The sequence below is a fragment of the Delphinus delphis genome, chromosome 6 (genome assembly GCF_949987515.2).
Source record: "Delphinus delphis chromosome 6, mDelDel1.2, whole genome shotgun sequence".
In the NCBI taxonomy this organism is placed as follows: Eukaryota; Metazoa; Chordata; class Mammalia; order Artiodactyla; family Delphinidae; genus Delphinus; species Delphinus delphis.
In genome coordinates this window covers 26,387,947-26,412,100 of record NC_082688.1, presented here as the reverse complement: position 1 = coordinate 26,412,100, position 24,154 = coordinate 26,387,947, and the positions used below count along the sequence as shown (strand labels likewise).

At 39.7% G+C, this 24,154-nt stretch overlaps 1 long non-coding RNA gene across 17 annotated transcripts in view; it reads right to left on the bottom strand.

Annotated features, from left to right (window-relative positions):
* The window catches only part of LOC132427182 (uncharacterized), a 204,976-nt gene that overhangs the window by 5,997 nt on the left and 174,825 nt on the right, over window positions 1-24,154 (bottom strand). For 11 of the 17 annotated variants that reach the window (XR_009519818.1, XR_009519825.1, XR_009519830.1 and 8 more), the window contains 3 exons: window positions 11,513-13,210; window positions 9,076-9,144; window positions 8,733-8,899 (listed from right to left, as the gene is read on the bottom strand). This is a non-coding gene — a long non-coding RNA (uncharacterized lncRNA). The remainder of the gene's footprint in view (window positions 1-8,732; window positions 8,900-9,075; window positions 9,145-11,512; window positions 13,211-24,154) is intronic. The other 6 variants (XR_009519832.1, XR_009519824.1, XR_009519819.1 and 3 more) reach the window with 4 other exon arrangements.

The window sequence follows — 24,154 nt, the reverse complement described above, 5'->3', positions numbered from 1 at the left end:
CTAGGTACTTTTTGACAGCAGCTACCATGTGGTTTTTTGTTTTTTGGGTTTTTTTAATAAGCCTGTTCAAGTTCTACATTTCCTTTTTTTTTTTGACATCTTTATTGGAGTATAATTGCTTTACAATGATGTGTCATTTTCTGCTTTATAACAAAGTGAATCAGCTATAAATATACATACATCCCCATATCCCCTCCCTCTTGCATCTCCTATCCCACCCCTCTAGGTGGTAACAAAGCACAGAGCTGATCTCCCTGTGCTATGCGGCTGCTTCCCACTGCTATCTATTTTACGTTTGGTAGTGTATATATGTCCATGCCACTCTCTCACTTTGTCACAGCTTACCCTTCCCCCTCCCCATATCCTCAAGTCCATTTTCTAGTAGGTCTGTGTCTTTATTCCCATCTTGCCCCTAGGTTCTTCATGACCTTTTTTTTTTTTTTAGATTCCATATATATGTGTTACCATACAGAATCTGTTTTTCTCTTTCTGACTTACTTCACTCTGTATGACAGACTCTAGGTCCATCCACCTCACTACAAATAACTCAATTTCATTTCTTTTTATGGCTGAGTAATATCCCATTGTATACAGGTGTCACATCTTCTTTATCCATTCATCTGTCGATGGGCACTTAGGTTGCTTCCACATCTTGGCTATTGTAAATAGTGCTGCAATGAACATTGTGGTACATGACTCTTTTTGAATTATGATTTTCTCAGGGTATATGCCCAGTAGTGAGACTGCTGGGTCATATGGTAGTTCTATTTTTAGTTTTTTGAGGAACATCCATACTATTCTCCATAGTGGCTGTATCAATTTACATTCCAACCAACAGTGAAAGAGGGTTCCCTTTTCTCCACACCCTCACCAGCATTTATTGCTTGTAGATTTTTTGTTGATGGCCATTCTGACTGGTGTGAGGTGATATCTCATTGCAGTTTTCATTTCCATTTCTTTAATAATTAGTGATGTTGAGCATCCTTTCATGTGTTTGTTGGCAATCTGTATATCTTCTTTGGAGAAATGTTTATTTAGGTCTTCTGGCCATTTTTGCTTTTTTTTTTTTTTTTTTTTTTGCAGTACGCAGGCTTCTCACTGTTGTGGCCTCTCCCATTGAGGAGCACAGGCTCCGGACGCGCAGGCTCAGCAGCCATGGCTCACGGGCACAGCCACTCTGTGGCACATGGGATCTTCCCAGACCGGGGCATGACCTGTGTCCCTGGCATCAGCAGGCGGACTCTCAACCACTGCGCCACCAGGGAAGCCCTTCTGCCCATTTTTGGATTGGGTTGTTTGTTTTCTTGATATTGAGCTGCTTGTAAACTTTGGAGATTAATCCTTTGTCAGTTGCTTCATTTGCAAATATTTTGTTCCATTCTGAGGGTTGTCTTTTGGTCTTGTTTATGTTTGCCTTTGCTGTGCAAAAGCTTTTAAGTTTCATTAGGTCCCAATTGTTTATTTTTGTTTTTATTTCCATTTCTCTAGGAGGTGGGTCAAAAAGGATCTTGCTGTGATTTATGTCATGGAGTGTTCTGCCTATGTTTTCCTCTCAGAGTTTTAGAGTGTCTGGCCTTACATTTAGGTCTCTAATCCATTTTGAGTTTATTTTTGTGTGTGGTGTTAGGGAGTGTTCTAATTTCATTCTTTTACATGTAGCTGACCTGTTTTCCCAGCACCACTTATTGAAGAGGCTATCTTTTCTCCACTGTATATTCTTGCCTCCTTTATCAAAGATAAGGTGACCATATGTGTGTGGGTTTATCTCTGGGCTTTCTATCCTGTTCCATTGATCTATATTTCTGTTTTTGTGCCAGTACGATACTGTCTTGATTATTGTAGCTTTGTAGTATAGTCTGAAGTCTAGGAGCCTGATTCCTCCAGCTCCATTTTTCGTTCTCAAGATTGCTTTGGCTATTCGGGGTCTTTTGTGTTTCCATACAAATTGTGAAATTTTTTGTTCTAGTTCTGTGAAAAATGCCATTGGTAGTTTGATAGGGATTGCATTGAATCTGTAGATTGCTTTGGGTAGTAGAGTCATTTTCACAATATTGATTCTTCCAATGAAAGAAATGGTATATCCCTCCATCTGTCTATATCACTTTTAATTTCTTTCATCAGTGTCTTATAGTTTTCTGCATACAGGTCTTTTGTCTCCTTAGTAGGTTTATTCCTAGGTATGTTATTCTTTTTGTTGCAATGATAAATGGGAGTGTTTCCTTAATTTACTTTCAGGTTTTTCATCATTAGTGTATAGGAATGCCAGAGATTTCTGTGCATTAATTTTGTATCTTGCTACTTTACCAAATTCATTGATTAGCTCTAGTAGTTTTCTGGTAGCATCTTTAGGATTCTCTATGTATAGTGCCATGTCATCTGCAAAGAGTGACAGTTTTACTTCTTCTTTTCTGGTTTGGATTCCTTTTATTTCCTTTTCTTCTCTGATTGCTGGGGCTAAAACTTCCAAAACTATGTTGAATAATAGTGGAGAGTGGACAACCTTGTCTTGTTCCTGATCTTAGTGGAAATGGCTTCAGTTTTTCACCATTGAGAACGATGTTGGCTGTGGGTCTGTAATATATGGCCTTTATTATGTTGAGGTAAGTCCCCTCTATGCCTAAATTTTGGAGGGTTTTTATCATGAATAGATGTTGAATTTTGTCAAAAGCTTTTTCTGCATCTACTGAGATGATCATATGGTTTTTCTCCTTCAGTTTGTTAATATGGTGTATCACATTGATTGATTTGCATATACTGAAGAATCCTTGCATTCCTGGGATAAACCCCACTTGATCATAGTGTATGATCCTTTTAATGTGCTGTTGGATTCTGTTTGCTACTATTTTGCTGAGGATTTTTGCATCTACGTTCATCAGCAATATTGGCCTGTAGTTTTCTTTTTTTGTGACATCTTTGTCTGGTTTGCGTATCAAGGTGATGGTGACCTCGTAGAATGAGTTTGGGAATGTTCCTCCCTCTGCTATATTTTGGAAGAGTTTGAGAAGGATAGGTGTTAGCTGTTCTCTAAATGTTTGATAGAATTCACCTGTGAAGCCATCTGGTCCTGGGCTTTTGCTTGTTGGAAGATTTTCAATCACAGTCTCAATTTCAGTACCTGTGATCGGTCTGTTTATATTTTCTATTTTTTCCTGGTTCAGTCTCAGAAGGTTGAGCTTTTCTAAGAATTTGTCCATTTCTTGCAGGTTGTCCATTTTATTGGCATAGAGTTGCTTGTAGTAGTCTCTTATGATGCTTTGTATTTCTGCAGTGTCAGTTGTTACTTCTCCTTTTTGATTTCTAATTCTGTTGATTTGAGTCTTCTCCCTTTTTTTCTTGATGAGTCTGGCTAATGGTTTAACAACTTTCTTTATTTTCTCAAAAAAACAGCTTTTAGTTTTATTGATCTTTGTTACTGTTTCCTTCATTTCTTTTTCATTTATTTCGGATCTGAACTTATGATTTTTTCCTTCTGCTAACTTTGGGGTTTTTTTGTTCTTCTTTCTCTAATTACTTTAGGTGCAAGGTCAGGTTGTTCATTTGAGATTTTTCTTGTTTCTTGAGGTAGGATTGTTTTGTTATAAACTTCCCTCTTAGAACTGCTTTTGCTGCATCCCATAGGTTTTGGGTCATCGTGTTTTCATTGTCATTTGTTTCTAGTTATTTTTGATTTCCTCAGTGATCTATTGGTTATTTAGTAGTGTATTGTTAAGGCTCCATGTGTTTGTACTTTTACAGTTTTTTTCCTGTAACTGATATCTAGTCTCATAACGTTGTGGTCAGAAAAGATACTTGATACGATTTCAATTTTCTTAAATTTACCAAGGTTTGATTTGTGACCCAAGACATGATCTATCCTGGAGAATGTTCCATGAGCTCTTGAGAATAAAGTGTATTCTGTTGTTTTTGGATGGAATGTCCTATAAATATCAATTAAGTCCTTCTTATTTAATGTGTCATTTAAAGCTTGTGTTTCCTTATTTATTTTCATTTTGGATGATCTGTCCATTGGTGAAAGTGGGGTGTTAAAGTCCCCTACTATGATTGTGTTACTGTCGATTTCCCCTTTTATGGCTGTTAGCATTTGCCTTATGTATTGAGGTGCTCCTATGTTGGGTGCATAAATATTTACAATTGTTATATCTTCTTCTTGGATTGATCCCTTGATCATTATGTAGTATCCTTCTTTGTCTCTTATAATAGACTTTATTTTAAAGTCTATTTTGTCTGATATGAAAATTGCTATTCCAGCTTTCTTTTGATTTCCATTTGCTTGGAATATCTTTTTCCATCCCCTCACTTTCAATCTGTATGTGTCCCTAGGTCTGAAGTGGGTCTCTTGTAGACAGCATATATATGGGTCTCGTTTTGGTATACATTCAGCCAGTCTATGTCTTTTGGTTGGAGCATTTAATCCATTTACATTTAAGGTAATTATCGATAAGTATGTTCCTATTACCATTTTCTTAATTGTTTTGGGTTTGTTTTTATAGGTCTTTCCCCTCTCTTGTATTTCCTGCCTAGAGAAGTTCCTTTAGCATTTGTTGTAAAGCTGGTTTGGTGGTGCTGAATTCTCTTAACTTTCGTTTGTCTGTAATGGTTGTAATTTCTCCATCAAATCTGAATGAGGTCCTTGCCAGGTAGAGTAATCTTGATTGTTGCGCTTTCCCTTTCATCACTTTAAATATGTCCTGCCACTCCCTTCTGGCTTGCAGATTCTGCTGAAAGATCAGCTGTTAACCTTATGGGGATTCCCTTGTATGTTATTTGTTGCTTTTCCTTTGCTGCTTGTAATATTTTTTCTTTGTATTTAATTTTTGACAGTTTGATTAATATGTGTCTTGGCATGTTTCTCCTTGGATTTATCCTGTATGGGACTCTCTGTGTTTCCTGGACTTGACTGACTATTTCCTTTCCCATATTAGGGAAGTTTTCAACTCTAATCTCTTCAAATATTTTCTCAGTCCCTTTCTTTTACTCTTCTTCTTCTGGGACCCCTATAATTCGAATGTTGCTGTGTTTAATGTTGTCCTAGAGGTCTCTGAGACTGTCCTCAATATAGTTATTTCCACTATTTTATCTTCCAGGTCACTTATCTGTCTTCTGCCTCAGCTATTCTGCTATTGATTCCTTCTAGAGAATTTTTAATATCATTTATTGTGTTGTTGATCATTCTTTGTTTGTCCTCTAGTTCTTTTAGGTCCTTGTTAAACACTTCTTGTATTTTCTCCATCCTATTTCCAAGATTTTGGATCATCTTTACGATCATTACTCTGAATTCTTTTTCAGGTAGACTGCCTATTTCCTCTTCATTTGTTTGGTCTGATAGGATTTTACCTTGCTCCTTCATCTGCTGTGTGTTTCTCTGTCTTCACATTTTGCTTAACTTACTGTGTTTGGGGTCTCCTTTTCGCAGGCTGCAGGTTTGTAGTTCCCATTGTTTTTGGTTGCTGCCCCCAGTGTCTAAGCTTGGCTCAGTGGGTTGTGGAGGCTTCCTGGTGGAGGGGACTGGTGCCTGTGTTCTGGTGGATGAGGCTGGATCTTGTCTTTTTGGTGGGCAGGGCCACATTCAGTGGCGTCTTTTGGGGTGTCTGTGACCTTATTAAGATTTTTTGGCAGCCTCTCTGCTTATGGGTGGGGTTGCAATCCAGTCTTGCTAGTTGTTTGGCATAGGGTATCTAGCACTGTAGCTTGCTAGTCATTGAGTGGAGCTGGGTCTTAGTGTTGCGATGGAGATCTCTGGGAGAGATTTTGCCATTTGATATTATGTGGAGTCAGTTGGTCTCTGGTGGACCAATGTCCTGAACTCAGCTCTCCCACCTCAGAGGCACAGGCCTGGCACCCGGCCGGAGCAACAAGACCCTGTCAGCCATACAGTTCAGAAGAAAAAGGAGAAGAAAAGAAAGAAAGAAAGAAAGAAAAATAAATAAATAAGTAAAATTAATTTATTAAAATAAAATTTAAAAATTATTAAAAATTTAAAAAGTAATAAAAAAGAAAGAATAGAGAAACCAAACCTAAAAAACAATCTTTCAGTGATAACAAGTGCTAAAATCTATACTAAGAAAACCAAACAAACAAACAAAAAAAAATGGACAGACAGAACCCTAGGAGAAATTGTAAAAGCAAAGCTATACAGACAAAATCACACAAAGAAGCATACACATACACACTCACAAAAAGAGAAAAAGGAAAACAATATATATATCTATATATGGAAAAAAAGGAAGAGAGCAACCAAATCAATAAACAAATATACCAATGACAATAAACTCTAAATACTAAACTAAGATAAGCATAAAACCAGAAACAAACTAGATGCAGAAAGCAAACCCCAAGTCCACAGTTGCTCCCAAAGTCCACCAGCTCAATTTTGGAATGATTCATTGTCTATTCAGGTATTCCAGAGATGCAGGGTACATGAAGTTCATTGTCGAGATTTAATCCGCTGCTCCTGAGGCTGCTGGGAGAGATTTCCCTTTCTCTTCTTTGTTCTCACAGCTCCTGGGGTTCAGCTTTGGATTTGGAACCGCCTCTGCGTGTAGGTTGCCTGAGGGTGTCTGTTCTTCACTCAGACAGGAGAGGGTTAAAGAAGCACCTGATTCGGGAGCTCTGGCTCACTCAGGTCAGGGGGAGGGAGGGGTATGGAATGAGGCATGAGCCTGTGGTGGCAGAGGCCGACATGATGTTGCAACAGCCTGAGGTGCATCATGTGTTCTCCTGGGGAAGTTGTCCCTGGATCACGGGACCCTGGCAGTGGCGGGCTGCACAGGCTCCCAGGAGGGGAGGTGTGGATCGTGACCTGTGCTTGCACACAGGCTTCTTGGTGGCTGCAGCTGCAGCCTTAGCGTCTCATGCCCGTCTCTGGTGTCCATGCTGATAGCTGCAGCTCGCGCCCATCTCTGGAGCTCGTTTAGGCGGTCCTCTTAATCCTTTCTCCTTGCACACCCTGAAACAATGGTCTCTTGCCTCTTAGGCAGTTCCAGACTTTTTCCTGGACTCCTTCCTGGCTAGCCATGGCACACTAGCCCCCTCAGGCTGTGTTCATGCCACCAACCCCAGTCCTCTCCCTGGGATCTGACCTCCAAAGCTGGAGCCTCAGCTCCCAGACCCCACCCGCCCCGGCGGGTGAGCACATAAGCCTCTCAGGCTGGTGAGTGCTGGTCGGCACTGACCCTCTGTGCAGGAATCTGTCCACTTTGCCCTCTGCACCCCTGTTGCTGTGCTCCCCTCCGTGGCTCCAAAGTTTCTCCCCCGCCCACCCCCCATCTCCACCAGTGAAGGGTCTTCCTAGTATATGGAAATTTTCCTCCTTCACAGCTCCCTCCCAGAGGTGCAGGTTCCGCCCCTATTCTTTTGTCTCTGTTTTTTCTTTTTTCTCTTGCCCTACCCAGGTACATGGGGAGTTTCTTGCCTTTTGGGAAGTCTGAGGTCTTCTGCCAGCATTCAGTAGGTGTTCTGTAGGAGTTGTTCCACATGTAGATGTATTTGTGGGGAGGAAGGTGATCTCCATGTCTTACTCCTCCACCATCTTGAAGGTCGCTACCATGTGTTTTTAAATGAAACCTGAGTGTCAGGTATTGTTCTAAGCACTTTTCTTCTATAGCTGCTTTAATTCTTACCATCCCAAGAGTGAGGAATTCTCCCCTTTTTACAATGAGGAAACTGAAGATTTATTTATTTTGCATCCTCGGCCCCAGCATGCTCCCTGTAGTGGGTGGTGGAGCTGGAAAAGCCCAGCCTCACCTCTGCTCCTGGCTCCCCGGGGCCTTACAGGCTCACTTCCATATAACATGATGTGATCTGTGCTGCCATGGTGGGTTACTGTTATGAAGTTCCAAGGCAATATGCTTTCTAACATAGATCCTCTCTGTGAATTTATTTTTGGTGATGTTTTTAAATGCCAGTTTCCTTCCAGGGTGGACGCTCTGTGGGGGCCAGGACACTGCCTACTTGGCTGACATCTGTATTTCCAATAACTAGAACAGTACTTGTCACCTGTTAGGAGCACAATACATTTTTTGATGAGTGGATGAGGAATGAATTGAGCAATATCAAGATATGGTAACATGATCTGCGTTTAACCTGGATCACAATGGTAGCCAACATCTTGTGAAATGAGGTTCTGGGGTAAGACCACACCCACTGAGAACTGGGAACTTTTCAACAATTATTCTTTGATTATTAACTTAAATGGAAGAGCCCAAAACCTCCTTCAGCTTCTTTCCCTGCCCCAAGTGTTTCCATCTCTTCCTGCTGTAATGATTGGCAGGAACAGAATTGCATTGTTGATCACCATGCATCATTGTGGGAGAAAATTGAGGTTTCTTGCAGCTGTCTCTTAAAATAGCCTTTTAGAACCACGTTTAAGAAGCAGCTATTCAGCAACCATGATTTGCCTCCCTACTATGTGACACAGAGAGCATAGCTGTTGTAGATCACATCTCACTCAATGTTGTAGATCACATCTCACTCAATCTCCAGATGAGGGAAAAATCATTATCCTTATTTTATAGATGAGGAAAACTAAGTCTCAGACTGATTATATAACCTGCCCAAGATCTTATAACTTTTAAGGGACAGAACGGGAGCTTGATTGTCCATGATACAATTAGAATCTTGAATACTAAGGTCAGAACATGATATTGATTCTGTGAAAAACTACCAAATGGAAAAGTTTATAAAGCTTGGTAACCTATGTTGATGACAGTAATCAAGAAACTATATACTGGTACCTGTACTGTTGAAAAACAGAAGAAGAGAAACAGTAAGTTGCAGATGTCCTTAATGGTCAACCCAGGAGGCAAGGCTGTTGATAAGCCTGAAGCAGGCAGCTGTAAGAAACGTGCTTATGACGAGTGTTTATAGATGGGACTAGCTTCTCCCTTGAGTATTTCTAAACCTAGAAGGAATAGAGAAGACTTCTTTACTGGGGTGTCTCTAAAGAGAATGCAAAAAACTTCAGTCTTTTTTCTTGTATCTCCCGCTAGAGGGTTAAAATCTGGCTTTTGGGTTTCATCCTGCAGTGGCTTCCCTTTCATTTGTGTTTATGTTAGACAAGCAAAGACTCTCAGTTACCTATTATCTCTCAGGTTTAAAAACAGCCACCTCTTCTATTCTTATGTTGCAATTTAGAGCCAAAGAAGACTAAAGACAAAGAAAAAAAAAAGTTTCTGGTATTAGATTTCTTGATTGTTTCAAAAACCAATATTATATTTTTAACAGAAAACCCAAAGGGACCCAGCTTGGTCCACAGCCACAGTCGCTGGGAAGAGTGGCCTTAGGATACAGAAGGAACAGTTGAAATCATCATTAAATTCCCCCTGTGGAAGTGACCCACACATACATGGTTACACTGATGGCTTGATGGGTGTGTCTCCTCTTGGATCACTGGGTTTACAAAGATCTTAAGTTAGGACTCCTTTTCACAGTGGGTTTTGAAAAACTGGATTTCAGTGAACAGGAATGTTAATAACAGGACTTGAAGCATCTCCTGCTAAGATGGGCCTGGCTGAAGTCACATTCATTATGAAGGATCACTTGCTTTTTTTTTTGGATCCTCTGGTCGCTGGAATTTTGTCTGAGGTAGTTCCAAATTGAGATGGAAGGACATCCCTGGCAGCCCAGTGGTTAAGAATCCACACTTCCACTGCAGGGTCCACAGGTTTGATCCCTGGTTGGGGAACTAAGATCCTGCACGCCAAAGAAATACAAATTGAGATGGCGAGCCACAAGAATACCTAAAGCAGTTCCTAAAATGGACCTTAACAAAGCCCACAAAAGGATTTATTGGGCATTATAAAATTCACGCTCCGTGCAGGACTAACTGCAATTTTACATTAAGTGTAACCATTTGTATGCAAATATGCACAATGTCTTATACAGTACTATGTAGGTAACAATATGTTCCTCCTAAGAACTTTCCATTCTTCCTCACTAAAACCGAAAACAACTTCAGGGAAATATAGTGAAAATGAAAAGTCTGGCTGATCTGGCCTGGCTTCCCCTCCTGGAGGGATTCTAACTCCACTCGCTCCATGCACTGCCTTCTCCGAGAAGTTGTTTCTGTTACCACACGCTGCCAACATCGGCCTGTTTTTTCTAGTTCTACCCACAGTTGTTCAACGTTCACTTGGAGTACCTAGATTTTATCAACAACACTCTTTAAGACAATTTTCTGCCTCACATACTCTCCAGTGTTGCCTAGACTGGGCATACTAATCATGATTCTGGAAAGGATTTCTCTTTCTGTTTGTTCCTAATTGCAACTCTGGAACTCTAATCCAGGGCCGTCGTATAGAAACAGAATGAGACGGACAAATATGAATCATATATGTATTCTCAAATTTTCTAGCAGCCACATTAAAAAGAGTAAAAAAATAATTTTATATATATATTAAAAATCATCAAACATTATTTCAGCATGTTATCAAGTTTCAAAAATCATTAATGAGATCTTTCACATTCCTTTTTATTTTTTTCTGTTATACTATGTTTTGAAAATCTGGTGTGTGTTTCAGCCTTGCAGAACATCTGGATCTGGCCTCGTCAAATTGCATGTGTTCCAAGGGCACATGTGGCTAGTGGCTACCACATTGGACAGCCCAGCACAAATCTACTCTAGAGGCTTTGAGTTCTGGCCAGCTGGCTACAGTAAGAGATTTGCACCCTGCTCACATTTTGTTGGGATATATAACTTTCTGATTCAGATCAACCTGAAAATAACTTCCAACTCCCACTGAGGAGTTGTACCATGATAATCCCTCTGTATTAAACTCCACTGCCTCATCCACCCCAATCCCTTGTATTATTATTGTTGAATTCTTGCATTCATAGTTACCACGTTGAACACAATAACACAAAGAGCACTTCCATTCCATAGCCTTCACTTCATGTTTTCCTGGTGGTGGTTTTTTCCTAGGTAGGATGAGAATGTCAAGATAAAAAGATTCTTTTACTTTACTCTTTCACTTGCTTCTTTTCTTTTCCTCCTCCTTTGTTTCCTGTGCCTTGAAGAGGTTGTCAAATTCCTGCTTCTGTGGTTTATGGGGTTTCATGCCCCTCCTCTTCCTGGAGATCCTTGTGTGCAGAACATCTAATAGGTCACCTCTGAGTGACCTCTGTTCCAACTCCACTTGCACCAGCTTCATGTCTCCAAGTAGAGGAGGAGAAGAGAGAACAAACAGGGACTCGGGACTGAAGGCGGTGGGCGTGAGGGGTGCCAGGAGGTAGGAAGCAGGGGAAGGAAACATCTTAAGGATGAAATAGGAGGAGAAGAGAAAGAACTGAGAGCAGAGAAGCAGTTGAGTATGTGGGGAGCATAGACAATGGCTGACAATTACAGGGGGAATGGTATTCTAAAGCTGGTGGGACCATCAAAATATACAAATTGTAAAGGTTAAGTGAAATGTTTATTTTATTCTTTTCTCCTTAGTCAGCCTGACTGAATACGATTAACAGGAACACGGCACTAGCTGCAAACTAAAATTAGATGTTAGTTCGACTTCTCACTCACCGCATTAATGCACAGATGCCTCTTCCACATAAATTCCTTTCTCACCAGCCTCAGTCACCTTACACATCCTTCTCCAGAGCTGCATGTTAGAAAGGAAACACAGAACTTTCGTTCAGCTGGCTCGCCTCTGCAAGTCAGCACCTCATGGTGGAGGAGAAAACATCCCAGATTAGAACCGTCAGACCTGAGGTCAAGTCCGGGCTCCCCACCATCCTAGCACTACAACTTTGGGCAAGTCCATTTACCTCACCTGGGTAATAGTTTCCTTGTCTACCAAGGGGACGTGCACTTCTCTTTCTTACCTATGTCTCAGGAATTGGGGAGAAAATAAATAAGATGATGAATAAGGAAGAACTTAAGCTGTCTAAAGTCTTACACACAAGGATTAAAGTAACTATGTCTATGTTGGCCATTACGTCTGAACATTTGACAAGTTACTCCCAGTTTACAGTTAGGGAATGGAAGGCCCAGACAGGTAACACTGGCTCATCCAGAATCTCCCAGAGACCAGTGACTTGAGATGAGAACCTAGTCCACCTCCGCTCAACCCCAGTCTGTATCCCCCAACCATGCTGTCTTTCTGGAGAAAACATTCCCCACCCAAACCACTCCAACATAAAGCCCATTCAGCCATCAAGAGAGAAAAAAACAAAGGTACTTTTCAGAATTTTTTTTAAAATCTGCCTTCAAACAATAACTCTTTGAAAGATTGATACCAAAATAATTTTCTCCCCATATTTCTTTTTCTTCCCCACTACTTAGATATATTGCTTGGTTACCACTTGTAAAAGCTGAGATACTTGGAATGTTTAGCCTGAAAAAGAATGACTGAAACAGGTGTCCTTGGGGTTTTTTCCTTTATTAAGTACACTCATAGCAAGAATATATGGATTTTTCACTTGCTAAATACTTCCACAAATATTTCTTTAATGAACTGATCTTCAGTGAAATAATCCGCTGAATGAAATAATTGGTTTTCAGTTCTCAGTTATGATTACATATACAAAGCCAGTGACCAAGTTTACATGCACGTTCACTGCGTACAAATACTACTTAAATTTTGTTCCTTGACCCTACTTGACAACATACAATAATGACAACATTGCTGAGCTTCAGAGCTGGTTCGAGCCTCAGAAATGCTTCCAGCACTGAGACCCTGGGCATATTACGTTCCTCCTTGAAACTTAGTTTCATCATTCATAAAGTGGAAATAATATCATCCGTGTCACATCATTCTTGAGATAAATTAGATAAACAATTTATTTATGTAAGAGCTTTAGGAAATTCAAAGTCTTATAGAAAATAATTTTTTTTCATTACAATTCTTTCAAGCTACAGCTGTATTAGGCAAGGATCATTTTTTCCTTGTGTCGATCACTGATAAGGCAGGAAAAAGGCCTATGATATTAAAAAGGGTTGGACTCTGAAAGGGTGGAACAGTCATCCTAAGAAATATAGCCTATAATTCTCAGAATTAAAAGACCTTGGGGATCATCTAGTCTATCTCTTCATTTCTCAGCTAAGGAAACAGGATGGGTGGTGTGGGGAAGGAGGGGCCTGGCTTTCAGCAGTGCAGGAATAAAAACCAAACCCAAAACAGAGACGACGCTCCACGTTCTGCCTCTAGATGTTTCACCACCTTGTGCTGCCTTATTTTATGAGGATCAAATACACATCCTCTGGGTGATGGAAGGTCACCTGTGGACGTATAACATCAGAGAGGTCACTCGGGGATGCTCAGAGACAGAAGGTTTACAATGGGCTCTGTAATCAGACCTGCAATGTGGCTTCTCCTCTCCCAAATTCCCACCAGGTGTCAACTATCCTCTTCACAACCTCTGGTGATGGTACACGCAATGCCTGTCTATGTCATCCCGACCTACTTTTCAAACATATATTCTTCTTCTGAGTAGGATGTGCACCTACTGTAAGCCTCTGTCTACCCTCTCTCCTTTTTGGCTGAGACCCAAGCTGCTGGGGTAGAGCCACATCCAATCAATGTATTCATGACCATCAAACAAGTCATTACCAAATTAGTTACATCATTGAAGGTGTAATAGGAGTTCTGGAAGAAAAGTACTGGATGCCATGAATGAGTGTAATGGAGTGACTGAACACAGGCTGGTGGTTAGGATAGATTTCCTCAAGGCCATGGTGATAATCCGAGACCTGGAGGATCGGTAGACTTTGGACCAGTGAAGTTAGACAAATTTGAGGAGGAGGGTACCAGGCCAAGGCAATAGCTCTTGTGAAGGCCCAGAAGACAAAGGGCCCAGAGAAATCTGGAAAAGAAAGGAAGCCCATTGTTGGGGGAACAAAGTGTAGGAGAGTGAGAGGGGAGAGAGAGATCAGGAAGCCCACCCCACACCAAGGCAAATACTTTACAAGGTCTTCATCCTGTGTCTTTCAAGTTTATCTATAACTGCCCTGAAGTGGGTTGCCCAAAGAGAACTCAGGGGTTATAAACTTTAATTCTATGTCAGACTGCGCAGGTACAAATTCTGGATCTTCAAATTACTAGTTGTGAGATCTTAGAGTAATTTATGTATTTTTCTGAGAATCCCCATCTATAAGTGATAATAATAGTAGTCCTCACTCACAGTGTCTTGAGGATTAAATGTACTATTTGTGTAAATAGACATAAGGGTTCTAGGACAGTGCCTGGCACATAATAAGTGCTATATAAAACTTTGTTATTAATATCATGGTCCAAGCCAGCAGCCTGACTCCTAGTTTCCCTCTACTTTTTGCTTCTGCGTCAGTTCAGGTCTTCTGGGAAGCAGATGGATTGGGCAGGGAGAGCTTTAGACTTCAATGACCATCTGACAAAGTCTTAGAGAATCCACTGAGAGGCTCCAGAGCAAAGAATGCCTGCTTGAGGAATCTCGCCCTGGGCAGAAGTGGTCAGGCCCTAGTATGGCTACTGTGTTTGGTAACCAGCCAGAGAAGAATGCCCAGGAAGAGTGTGGCTCCAAGGCTCTATACCTCACGGCTCACGGCCCAGCTCGTTCTTTAGGGGTGGTCCAAGGAGTGCACATATGGCTGCCACAGCTTTGGACTCACTGAATAGGTTCCCCCCACTCTCAGACTCTCCTTTGCATCTTCCAGACGCTCGGTTGCATTCCTCTGCTAACCCCTGGCTTTCCAGGTCTATTTGCCTCACCTAACTTCCTCACTGATGGGGCTCCTAACTCCACTGTTTCCATTGATGCTGCTTCAACTGAACCCTTTCTACCCTCAGCTGCACATGCTGCCTTAGTCTGTTATGGGAACCTAGGAAGCTTATCTTTCTGACTCTTGACAACTCTTTGGAGATCTGAAAATAATTATCTTGTGAAAATGGTGTCACAGAAGAGCACCAACATCAAGTAAAATTAAGTTTGAAAGCTGGTTCTACCATTTATTAACTGTGCAAACAATTAAATCTTACCCAACCGCAATTTCTCCATCTGTAAAATGGAACTGACGCCTACCTTTCAGGGTTGTGGTAAGGATCGGATGAGATAATATATGTGACAGTTCCTAACACAGTGACTACCATATAACAAACGCTCAATAAATACTATTTTTCTTTCCTTTCTTCTTCTTGGCATCTTGTCTTCTCCAGATTAATCACCACTAGCTTCCTCCTGGCTTTCAGGGGCTCTTCTCATCTGCAACACTGGTTTTTAAAAGCTATAATCTATCTATAATAACATTAACTTTGCAAAATAGAATAAAGAGTCTACTCCACACTGCGGTGGTATAACCACCGTGAAAGAGATGATGCCTATCCACTAAAACCCAGCTTCAATGATCGCCCATTAAACCTACGATAATATTCAGCTCCTTAACCTGGCCTTTGTCACCTGGTTCCTTCTGCCTGGAATTCTCTTCCTCACACATCTCCTGGCTCTGCCCTTCAATTCTCATTCACTTCCCCAGAGAGGCCATTCTCACCTCCTAATCCAAATTAGCTCTCCATTATACCTGCACTCTGTTCTTCTCCCTTACAGAATTTATCACAATTTATAATTTTATACTCATTTCTACGGATACAATTGTTTAATGTATATTTTCCCTATAGACATTAAACTTCAAAAAGGCAGGAACTGTATCACATCTGGAACATCCAGCATAGAAAATCAATAATACTGTTAGATGAATGTATGATTTACCTCCCTCCATTCAAACCAAGATAGCATGCACATTTTTTTGACAAATTCATCTCACTATCGATTCATATTCAGCTTCTTGTTCACCATAACTTCAAAGGCTTTTACACACCTGTTAGAGTTAACTCATCATGATCCATGTCGCTGTATATGTGCATGCACGAGCACACGCGTGCATGTTTAACATGAACAAAGGCACGCATTTGAGTAAATAATGGGTGCTCAGGTCAACTGAATGGTGCAATATGTGTGTTTATGTGTGTGTAAAGATAAATCGAATATTGACAAAATCACCTGTGTCAAATGACAGCAGGATGACTTGAGAACATTGGAGAATATTTCATATGCAAAGATGGAGTGAAGGGGCAATGGTTTTATTCATAGTCCGAGAAGTAGGGTCAAGCAACCAGGACCAGAGTAGGGAGATCATAAAGAAAATCCCAAAGCCATCAACCACGATGGGGCCTGGAACCCTGGGAACCAAGAAACTTGGTCTAAAGACCCAGAAACAGAAATGAAGCCTTATAGTCAGGCTTGAACTTGTGAATGATGGGGAATCATTAAAGGTGTTAGAGAGTGATGGAGAAAGATGTCACGGAGAATGTACCTAGTGAATGCAGAAGGGAGAAGCTGAGTGTGAGATACTAGTTTGGCATTTATAGCAGCTGTCTATGCTGGAGGATGATGATAATTTTTGAGAAAAATAATTAGTTCATTATTGGACAAATTATACAAAACTCTTAGAGTGTGAGTGAACTGCAGGGCATGCTGATGACACAAACAGATGGAGAGATATACCATGCTCCTGGATTGGAAGAATCAATACTGTGAAAATAATTATACTACCCAAAGCAATCTACAGGTTCAATGCAATCCTATCAAATTACCAATTGCATTTTTCACATAATTAGAACAAAAAAATTACACAATTTGTATGGAAACACAAAAGACCCTGAATAGCCAAAGCAATCTTGAGAAAGAAAAACAGAGCTGGAGGAATCAGACTCCCCAACTTCAGACTATACTACAAAGCTACAGTGATCAAGACAGTATGGTACTGGCACAAAAACAGAAATATAGATCAATGGAACAGGATAGAAAGCCCAGAGATAAACCCACATACCTAAGGCCACCTAATCTATGACAAAGGAGGCAAGAATACAATGGAGATAAGATAGTCTCTTCAATAAATGGTGCTGGGGAAACTGGACAACTACATGTAAAACAATGAAATTAGAACACTATCTAACACCATACACAAAAATAAACTCAAAATGGATTAAAGATCTAAATGTTAAGACTGGACACTTTAAAACTCTTAGAGGAAAACACAGGAAAAACACTCCCTGACATAAATTACAGCAAGATCTTTTTTGACCCACCTCCTACAGTAATGAAAATAAAAACAAAAATAAGCAACTGGGACGTAATTAAACTTAAAAGCTTCTGCACAGCAAAGGAAACCATAAACAAGATGAAAAGACAACCCAGAGAATGGGAGAAAATATTTGCAAACAAAGTAACAGACAAAGGATTAATCTCTAAAATATACAAACAGCTCATGCAGATCAATATCAAAAAAACAAACAACCCAATCAAAAAATGGGTGGGGACTTCCCTGGTGGCACAGTGGTTAAGAATCTGCCTGCCAATGCAGGCACCCCAGGTTCAATCCCTGGTCCAGGAAGATCACACATGCCGCGGAGCAACTAAGCCCATGCACCACAACTACTGAGCCTGTGCTCTAGAGCCTGCGAGCCACAACTACTGAAGCCCGCGCACCTAGAGTCTGTGCTCCACAACAAGAGAAGCCACCACAGTGAGAAGCCCATGCACTGCAACAAAGAGTAACCCCTGCTCGCCACAATTAGAGAAAGCTCACGCACAGCAACGAAGACCCAACGTAGTCAAAAATTAATTAATTATTTTAAAATGGGCGGAAGACCTAAATAGACATTTCAGCAAAGAAGACAAACAGATGGCCAAGAGGCACATGAAAAGATGCTCAACAGCATTAATTATTAGAGAAATGCAAATCAAAACTACAATGAGGTATCACCTCACACCAGTCAGAATGGCCATCATCAAAAAATCTACAAACAATAAATGCTGGAGAGGGTGTGGAGAAAAGGGAACCCTCTTGCACTGTTGGTGGGAATGTAAATTGATACAGCCACTGTGGAGAACAGTATGGAGCTTCCTTATAAAACTAAAAATAGAATTACCATATGACCCAGCAATCCCACTCCTGGGCATATACCCAGAGAAAACCATAATTCAAAAAGACACATTTACCCAGCGCTCCTGGCAGCACTATTTACAATAGCCAGGACATGGAAACAACCTAAATATCCATTGACAGGTGAATGGATAAAGGAGATGTGGTACATATATATAATAGAATATTACTCAGCCATAAAAAGAAATGAAATTGGGTCATTTGTAGAGATATGGATGGACCAAGAGTATGTCATACTGAGTGAAGTAAGTGAGAAAGAGAAAAAGAAGTATCACATATTAACACATATATGTGGAATCTAGAAAAATGGTACAGATGAACCTATTTGCAGGGCAGGAATAGAAAGGCAGATGTAGAGAACAAACATGTGGACACGGCAGGGAAGGGGAGGGTGGGATGAATTGGGAGATTAAGTTTAACATAAATACAGTACCATGTGTAAAATAGATAGTTAGTGGGAACCTACTGTATACCACAGGGAGCTCAGCTCAGTGCTCTGTGATGACCTAGATGGGTAGAATGGGGGTGGAGACAGGTCCAAGAGGGAGGGGATATAGGTATACATATAGCTGATTCACTTCACTGTACAGCAGAAACTAACACAACATAAAACAATTATACTCCAATAAAAAAAAGATTGGTAGATGGAAATAAACTAGAAATTAGGAAAGGAGGAGGAGAGTGAAGGGTCAAGAGAGGAGAGAATATCAAAAAGGAAGAACTGTTTGAGCTTTGCAATACTTTAGAGAAGATGAGCAGAAGATGGTGAACACTAAAAGATGCCTATAAGGTTTAGAATTTACGTGGTCCCTGGTAATATTGGATAGAAAAATTTTAGAGAAGGTGGAGGGGCCAGAACCATATGGTTGATGAATGATGCATAAGTGGGAGGTAAAGATGTAAAAGAAAATACATGATATGAAACATAATGGAAACCATGGATGGGCTTTGATTCCCTCTAACCATGTTTGATTCACCTTTTCTAGTGCCTTCATACATTCCAAGAGTTTTGATACATCCTAACTTTTCTCTACCATGCCTTCTCCTACTGTCTTCTATTACATGCTGTTTTTCCTTTCTTCCTTTGTTACAGCCATCTTTGCTCTTAGAATCTCTCCCACTTGGGCTGCCCCATAGATTTACAGTCAGAACTGCCTGTTTAAGATTTGCTTCACTTTCTCTTCCCACCTTCCCCACTCTGAGAGGCAGGTTGTGGAATTATGGCTAGTCTTCATTTGAAATCAGCTTTTCCAAAGTTCAAAAGCAACATGTGCATGTCTTAAGCTATCGTCAGCCACACACACACAAACTTCGCACTTCCAGAAGGCTGCTTCCAGCAGTCCCAGGAATGTCTGTTAGGCAGAACAAGTGGAGTCTTGCCCATACCCCCTTGATAGTTAATCTTTGGACAAGAATATAGAAAGACAGATAATTAATTTATAAAGGGTATGTTAGGGCAGACAGCAGAAGCAAGAAGAACTACAGTCCTGCAGCCTGTGGAATGACAACCACCTTCATAGACAGACAAAATGAAAAGGCAGAGGACTATGAACCAGATGAAGGAACCAGATAAAACTCCAAAAAAAAAACCTAAATGAAGTGGAGATAGGGAACCTCCCAGAAAAAGAATTCAGAATAATGATAGTGAAGATGATCCAGGACCTCAGAAAAAGAATGGAAGCAAAGATCAAGAAGATGTAAGAAATGTTTAGCAAAGACCTAGAAGAATTAAAGAACAAACAAACAGAGATGAACAATACAATAACTGATATGAAAATATACTAGAAGGAATCAATAGCAGAATAACTGAGGCAGAAGAACGGAAAACAGAATGGTGGAAATAACTGCTGTGGAACAAAATAAAGAAAAAAGAATGAAAAGAAATGAAGACAGGCAAAGAGACCTCTGAGACAACATTAAACGCACCAACATTTGCATTATAGGGGTCCCAGAAGGAGAAGAGAGAGAGAAAGGACCCGAAAAAATATTTAAAGAGATTATCGTTGAAAACTTCCCTAACATGGGAAAGGAAATAGCCACCCAAGTCCAGGAAGTGCAGAGAGTGCAAGGCAGGATAAACCCAAGGAGAAACACACCAAGACACATAGTAATCAAACTAACAGAAATTAAAGACAAAGAAAACTTATTAAAAGCAACAAGGGAAAAACGCCAAATAACATACAAGGGAACTCCCATAAGGTTAAAAGCTGATTACTCAGCAGACACTCTACAAGCCATAAGGCAGTGGCATGATATATTTAAAGTGATGAAAAGGAAGAACCTACAACCAAGATTACTCTACCCCGCAAGGATCTCATTCAGATTCGATGTAGAAATCAAAAGCTTTACAGACAAGCAAAAGCAAAGAGAATTCAGCACCACCATACCAGCTCTACAACAAATGCTAAAGGCACTTCCCTAAGTGGGAAACACAAGAGAAGAAAAGGACCTGAAAAAACAAACCCAAAACAATTAAGAAAATGGTAATAGGAACATACATATTGAAAATTACCTTAACTATAATGGATTAAATGCTCCAACCAAAAGACACAAGCTCGCTGAATGGATACAAAAACAAGACCCATCTATATGCTGTCTACAAGAGACCCACTTCAGACCTAGGGACATATACAGACTGAAAGTGAGGGGATGGAAAAAGACATTCCATGCAAATGGAAACCAAAAGAAAGCTGGAGTAGCAATACTCATATCAGATAAAATAGACTTTAAAATAAAGAATGTTGCAAGAGACAAGGAAGGACACTACATAATGATCAAAGGATCAATCCAAGAAGAAGATATAACAATTATAAATATATATGAACCCAACATAGGAGCACCTCAATATATAAGGCAAATGCTAACAGCTATAAAAGAGAAAATCGACAGTAACACAATAATAGTAGGGGAATTTAACACCTCACTTATATAAAGGGACAAATCATCCAGACAGAAAATTAATAAGGAAACACTAGCTTTAAATGACACAATAGACCAGATAGATTTAATTGATATTTATAGGACATTCCATCCAAAAACAGCATATTACACTTTCTTCTCAAGTGCACGTGGAACATTCTCCAGGATAGATCACATCTTGGGTCACAAATCAAGCCTCGGTAAATTTACGAAAACTGAAATCACCAAACATCTTTTCCAAGCACAACCCTACGACATTAGAAATCAATTACAGGGGAAAAAACATAAAAAACACAAACACATGGAGGCTAAACAATACGTTACTAAATAACCAAGAGATCACTGAAGAAATCAAAGAGGAAATAAAAAAATACCTAGAGGCAAATGATAACAAAAACACAATGATCCAAAATATATGGGATGCTGCAAAAGCAGTTCTAAGAGGGAATTTTATGGCAATACAATCCTACCTCAAGAAACAAGAAAAGTCTCAAATAAACAAGCTAACCTTACACCTAAAGGAACTAGAGAGAGAAAAACAAACAAAACCCAAAGTTAGTAGAAGGAAAGAAATTATAAAGATCAGAGTAGAAATAAATGAAAGAGAAACAAAGAAAGCAATAGCAAAGATCGATAAAACCAAAAGCTGGTTCTTTGAGAAGATAAACAAAATTGATAAACCTTTAGCCAGACTCATCAAGAAAAAGAGGGAGAGGACTCAAATCAATAAAATTAGAAATGAAAAAGGAGAAGTAACAACTGACACTGCAGAAATACAAAGCATCGTAAGAGACTACTACAAGCAACTCTATGCCAATAAAATGGACAACCTGGTAGAAATAGACAAATTCTTAGAAAGGCACAACCTTCTGAGACTGAACCAGGAAGAAATAGAAAATATAAACAGACCAATCACAAGCACTGAAATTGAGACTGTGATTAAAAATTATCCAACAAACAAAATTCCAGGTCCAGATGGCTTCACGGGTGAATTCTATCAAACGTTTAGAGAAGAGCTAACACCCATCCTTCTCAAACTCTTCCAAAGAACTGCAGAGGAAGGAACACTCCCAAACTCATTCTATGAGGCCATCATCACCCTGATACCAAAATCAGACAAAGATACTACAAAAAAAGAAAATTACAGACCAATATCACTGATGAATATAGATGCAAAAATCCTCCACAAAATACTAGCAAACAGAATCCAACAACATATGAAAAGAACCATACAACATGATCAAGTGGGAGTTATCCCAGGGGTGCAAGGATTCTTCACTATATGCAAATCAATCAATGTGATATACCATATTAACAAATTGAAGGATAAAAACCATATGATCATCTCAATAGATGCAGAAAAAGCTTTTGACAAAATTCAACACCCATTTATAATAAAAAAAAAAAAACTCTCCAGAAAGCAGGCGTAGAGGGAACCGACCTCAATATAATAAAGGCAATATATGACAAAGCCACAGCAAACATCATTCTCAACATTGAAAAACTGAAAGCATTTCCTCTAAGATCAGGAACAAGACAAGGATGTCCACTCTTGCCACTATTATTCAACATAGTTTTGGAAGTCCTAGCCATGGCAATCAGAGATGAAAAAGAAATAAAAGGAATACAAATTGGAAAAGAAGAAGTAAAGCTGTCACTGTTTTCAGATTACATGATATACATACAGAATCCTAAAGATGCCACCAGAAAGCTACTAAAGCTAATCAATGAATTTGGTAGTTTCAGGATATAAAATTAATGCACAGAAATCTCTTGCATTCCTATACACTAACAATGAAAGATCCAAAAGAGAAGTTAAGGAAACAATCCCATTCACCATTGCAACAAAAAGAATAAAATACCTAGGAATAAACCTACCTGTAAAAGACCTGTACTCAGAAAACTATAAGACACTGATGAAAGAAATCAAAGATGACACAAACAGATGGAAAAATATACCAAGAATCAATATTGTGAAAATGACTATACTACCCGAAGCAAGCTACAGTGCAATCCCTATCAAACTACCAATGGCAATTTGTTTTACAGAAGTATAACAAAATATCTTAAAATTTGTATGGAGACACAAAAGACCTGGAATACCAAAAGCAAACCTGAGGGGAAAAAATGGAGCTGGAGGAATCAGACTCCCTCACTTCAAACTATACTACAAAGCTAAAGTAATCAATACAGTATGGTAATGGCACAAAACCAGAAATATAGATCAATGGAACAGGATAGAAAGTCAGAAATAAACACACACACCTATGGTCAATTAATCTACAACAAAGGAGACAAGAACACATGATGGAGAAAAGGCAGTCTCTTCAATAAGTGGTGCTGGGAAAACTGGAGAGCTACATGTAAAAGAATGAAATTAGAACACTCCCGAACACCATACACAAAAATAAACTCAAAATGGATTAAAGACCTAAATGTAAGGCCAGACACTATAAAACTCTTAGAGGAAAACATAGGAAGAACACTCGTTGACATAAATCACAGCAAGATCTTTTTTGACCCACCTCCTAGAGTAATGGAAATAAAAACAAAAATAAACAAATGGGACCTAATGAAATGTAAAAGCTTTTGCAAAGCAAAGGAAACTATACACAAGACGAAAAGACAACTCTCAGAATGGGAGAAAATATTTGCAAATGAATCAATGGACAAAGGATTAATCTCCAAAATATATAAACAGCTCATCCAGCTAAATATCAAAAAAACAAACAATCCAATCCAAAAATGGACAGAAGACCTAAATAGACATTTCTCCACAGAAGACATCCAGATAGCCAAGAGGCACATGAAAAGATGCTCAACATTACTAATTATTAGAGAAATGCAAATCAAAACTACAATGAGGTGTCAGCTCACACCGGTTAGAATGGGCATCATCAGAAAATCTACAAGCAACAAATGTTGGAGAGGGTTTGGAGAAAAGGGAACCCTCTTGCACTGTTGGTGGGAATGTAAATTGATTCAGCCACTATGGAGAACAGTATGGAGGTTCCTTAAAAAACTAAAATAGAATTAGCATATGACCCAGCAATCCCACTACTGGGCATATACCCAGAGAAAACCGTAATTCAAAAAGACACATGCACCTCAATGTTCATTGCAGCACTGTTTACAATAGCCAGATCATGGAAGCAACCTAAATGCCCATCGACAGATGAATGGATAAAGAAGATGTGGTACATATATACAATGGAATGTTACTCAGCCATAAAAGGGAATGAAACTGGGTCATTTGTAGAGATGTGGATGGACCTAGAGTCTGTCATACAGAGTGAAGTAAGTCAGAAAGAGAAAAACAAGTATCGTATA